The sequence below is a fragment of the Eurypyga helias genome, unplaced genomic scaffold, assembly GCF_000690775.1.
Source record: "Eurypyga helias isolate BGI_N326 unplaced genomic scaffold, ASM69077v1 scaffold20046, whole genome shotgun sequence".
Taxonomy (NCBI): domain Eukaryota; kingdom Metazoa; phylum Chordata; class Aves; order Eurypygiformes; family Eurypygidae; genus Eurypyga; species Eurypyga helias.
In genome coordinates, this window is record NW_010257446.1 from 18,993 (window position 1) to 23,549 (window position 4,557).

Genomic DNA, 4,557 nt, shown 5'->3' on the forward strand with positions numbered 1-4,557 from the left:
AGGCACATGGCAGCTCCTTGGGGTGTTCGATGCACCCCGCAGAGCCCAAGGCGCTGCACATCCTTGTCTCCGATCTAATCTCAGGTTTTAATTCCCAATTAGAAACAACAGCAAACATGTTTGTGCTGTTTTTCTTTTTTTTTAAACACCCTTTTCGATTCCAAAACCAACAGAAACAAACCGAGGAGGTCGGCGATGGAGGCTGGGAGCCGGGAACAGAAGCGGGGAAACAACCACCACCAAGAGCAGCTTCGGGTCTGCTGTTTTTAGGGGCAGGGGATGAGCAAATCCCCTCCCCGAGCACCCGCATCTCACTGCAGCAGCTGGAGAAGAGCAAACCTTTCCCGTTGATCCAGCCAAAGCACGCAGGCACATCCACACGTCCCTTCCAAGATTCGGCTGGCTCAGACCCTCTGGAAGAGCTTCGAACGCCCGGAGCCAGAGAGTGATGCCACTCACATCAGCGTAACCCCAGCTTACATACCGTGATGGGTGGCACGGGGCCACCCAAACACCGCACCACCCCCCCTCCGCTCACCCCACGCCGTGTGTGGACCTTGCCAAGATGGGACAGAGATGACAGACCAAAATCTACCCAGGGTCAGAGGAGAAACCAAACCCAGATCTGCCAGGGAGCTCCGGCACCACACGTGCCAGGTTGGGTTTGGGGCTGTGGGGTGTTTAGGAATACTTTGCACAGCCTTAGCACCAACGGAGTAACTGCCCTGGGGGATGGCAGCAGGAGGAGGGCAGCAGCATGGGGTGAGCAAGAGGGTGGGTGCCGGCGTGGAGGACAACCAGCCTCTGCTCTTCGGCCACACGCAAAGAAAAGGAGGAAGCGGTCCCCTGCGTGTTGAAGCCAACGAGCATCCTCGTTAGCCCAGCGTGCCCAGGAAGGCACTAGTGGCGCATAATGGGGCTGGAGTCGCGAGAAGTTGAACGGGAGCTGCTGGGGGATGCGGGAGCGCTCGCTGCCTGGCACCCCCCTCCTCAGGCATGGGATGAGCTGCTGCCCCCCTGCACTGCCCAGGCGGGATCCCCAGGGCCAACATCTCCTCCATGGGCACAGGGTGCCGGGCACGGCTCCGATGGAATCTGCGGGGATTGAAGCGACTCCTTCGCTCCCCCGTTAATCCAAAACGGGGACGGCGGAGCAGGCTGGCAGAGCTGGGGGCTCCGTGAAGGAGGAGGGGGGAGCAGTGTGGGGGAGAGCGGGGACAGACCGCGGTGCCGCGAGTTCAAATGGAAAAACCTAGCGCCGCGCGAGCCAAGACGGACGGGCTGCTGTATTTTTTCCTGGAGAGGGAACGCAGAAGGGCTGGTATTGATCTGTCTTCATTACCCATTTCACTCAAGTTTCAAATCAACAAAATACACTTTTCCGCTCCGCTGCCCTCCCTGCCGCAGCAGACAAAAGAAAAGCAATTTCCCGCAGTTTGCTCCAAACTCCTCTCCCCTTCCCTCAGCGCCCTTCAGCCCCTCTCCCATTTCAGAGGCTTCTTAACCTCAGCAAGTTGCTCCCGCCAGAGCCTGGGAGACCCCCGGCTCCAAGGGCTGAGCTGGGGAAGGGATCCCAAAAAACAGCACCTGAGCCACACATGGCCCAGCACTAAAACTATGGGGCACGGAGAGACACCCCAACGCCATCCAAACGTGCTCCAGCACCTCGTACCATGACCTTTACGCCACAGCATCTTCCCATGCCAGCAGGATCCGGGTGGGGGACACGGCTCCCGACAAGCACCCCGCAGCAGGAGTCCTTAAACGCCACACTTGGTCAGCATCTGCCAAGTTTCTAATAGTTTTCAAGTTGCAAAGAAATAAAAAACCCCCACATTTAAAAATGTTTCAGCGTGGGTTTTTTGGGCATTTTTTTAGATGCAGCTGTAATTCAAGTGTGAGTGGTGAGGCTCGCCCTGCACACCTCCAGGGATCTGGGGGGAGAGAGGGTTCATACTCCCAAAAAAATCCCCAAGATCCTGTTGAGCCCAGCAGCTCCTTGTTTGTTTTTAAGAGCACGCCGTCGCCGTCTGTCGTTAATATTCCCGCTGGCTTGGTGCCCCATAAACATCGTCCCCATCAATGAAGTGGCAGGGGGCTGCGAACACACGGGGACCTGGGATTTGGGTGCCGGGCTCCCGCTCTCCCTGCCCACGCTGGGACCGTCCTGCCTGCTTCACCTGGGCTGAGGGCTGGCTGGTGGAGAGCTGAGGGGGGCCACTGAAACAGCTTATCCCCCCCCTGCCCCAAATACCCGAGCGATGTGGAAATCCAGACCCGGGGGGCTGCGGTGCAGCTGTATCCCTGCAGGCGAAGCCCGTGGGGGTCTGGGCTGGCACACTGGGGGCACCCCAGTTCTCAAACATGCTGATGAACCCTCCCAGGTCCTGCTGTGCTCCCCTCTCACTCCCCAGCCAGGGGCTGCTGCACGGGGACCCAGGCTTCCTCCTCCTCCAGCCGTCCTGGCCAGTCTCACCCACACCACGCTGCCTTAGATAAACTTCCTTTCAAAGGAGTCTGCTTAATCCTCTATCTCCCCTCGGTCAGATCCTGCTCCAGCTGCCGGCCGGGCCGCTGGGGCCAGGGGGGGAGGAAGAGGCCGGTCGCTGCTGAGTTATGAGCTATTTCTGACTCACGTCTACAACTTTCACAAGTCCTTTTGCAACACAAAAAGGGAGGAGGGGAGAGGAAAGCAGATCCAGCTCACGCCGGCAAAGCCGCTGGCCAGATGGGCAGGGAGGGGAGGCGAGAGAAAGCAGGAGAGAAGGGGGGAATGGGATGTCAAGCGAGCGGCGAGCGAGCCAAGCGTGCGCGCGTCGCAGCCGGGGACGCGGCGGAGGGAGCAGCGAGGGATGGGCAGGAGGAGCGTGGGCAGGGACACGCACCCACGGAGGGGAGCGAGGTGCCGGTTACCGGAATCTGACTTCACCCTCGCTGCCTTTGTCCTTCGCAGACATTTTCCATGCAGTGACTGCATTTCCTTCCTGCGAGCACCGCTGGAAAAAGCCGCTTGTTTGTGCCGCAGAAGCCCTGACTGTTTCCCGCTGCTCGGACCCAGATGCAGCTTCTCGACCCGCTGGAGGGTCTCCAGGCTCCCCCAGCCCAGTCCGGTACTGGGAGCACCGGGGTGGCACTTACTGCCGGCCGAGCTTCAGCCGTGCCCTGGCCACGCAGCTCCCAAACCGGGAGAGAAGCCCGTCCCAGCCCCGGCTCTCGCCGCCCACCCGCCGACTCAGCCTGGCATAGGCAGGACCTCCAGCTCTGAGAGTGCTTGTGCTAATTACTTTCCTTTGTTAATTAAACCCACGTGGCTCTAATAAGGTAACCTGCTGTTCTCCGATAAATTTAATTAGCCTGAAGGGAGAGCCCCTCCGCACAGCTATTTAAATTGTCACTTTCCATCGCTTGGGCTTTGCTTCTTTCTGCTTCCCCCTCTCTCCAGGTTCACACCCTTCTCCTGCCCCTTTTCTGCCCCTTTCCCTTGGTGGAGGAGGGCACCAAAGGGGCTGTCCCACCTCCCTTATGGGAACAGGATGCCACCCAGGGGTGCTGCATCCACCCAAAGCTCCGTTTTCCTGCCAGTGCCCCAAAACCCCACCCTAAACAGGCCTTTGCCCTGTGCCATTGTGGAGGACCTGCCATGGCTCCGACCCCAAGGGATCCTTCCTTATCCAGCCCCGAGGGACTGTCCCGTACCCAGCCCCTGAGCCCCACTCACAGCACCAGCATCAATCCTGGGGTTCCTTGACCCTGGGAAACTCTGCACCCCCCTATCCAAAATGCTGTCCCAGGGTATGGTGGCACACAGAAACCTTCTCTCCCCAGTCCTTATCCCGCCTGGAGCCAGCCCTTCCCTCGCACAGCCCTCTCCCACAAAGTCAGCACCGATGGGGACCACCAAAAAAAAACCCCCCAACAGCCCCCATCAACAATTTTTTGGGGGGTTACAGGGGATTTCAGTGTTTGTGGGCTCCTGGAGTGCTTCAGCCATCCTGATGCGTGTTTGCGCCTGCACCTTCCCACAGCATCAGTCTGCAGCTGAGCCCTTCCCGGAACGGGGGTGATGGGGGGGATACACACACGTCCTGGGGGCTCACCTGCACCGCCGGCTGCTTGCCCTCATTGGTGCTGGGGGAGCTCAGCCCCGTGGCCTGCTGCAGCAGGAACTGGCGTGCCACCTGGAGAGCCTGCAAAAAGAGAGACAGCGGGGTGGGCAGGAGGAAGGGTGCCCTCTTCCTCCTCCCTCCTCCCGGCCTTCCCGCTCCCCGGAGCAGCGCCCGGACGCGGGGCTGGCTGGATTGGCTCTCCACAGGTTTGATTCACGCGGTGCGAGTGATGCACGAGGAGGGGAGCGCTCCCCAGTGCTCCCCGCTCCCTCTCTCCTGCCACACCAGTACGACCAGTACATCCCAGTACAAGTCACCAGGTCCAGCATCTCCCTGCCTCTGGCAGGTTTTCACACGCATCCCTCAGCCAGGCACAGCCGGTGCCTGACCTGCGGAACTGGGCTCCAGCGGCGGGCCCAGCTCCCACCTGATTTATTCCATCCCTGCATGG

General features: G+C 60.0%; 1 protein-coding gene across 1 annotated transcript in view; it reads right to left on the bottom strand.

The window, feature by feature from the left end:
* Nucleotides 1-4,193, bottom strand: part of FOXP4 (forkhead box P4) — a gene marked incomplete at its 3' end in the record, with an annotated part of 22,781 nt that extends 18,588 nt beyond the window's left edge. Inside the window, exon 1 of the mRNA XM_010154025.1 lies at nt 4,098-4,193. The remainder of the gene's footprint in view (nt 1-4,097) is intronic.
* Between the last annotated feature and the right edge of the window lie 364 nt (nt 4,194-4,557).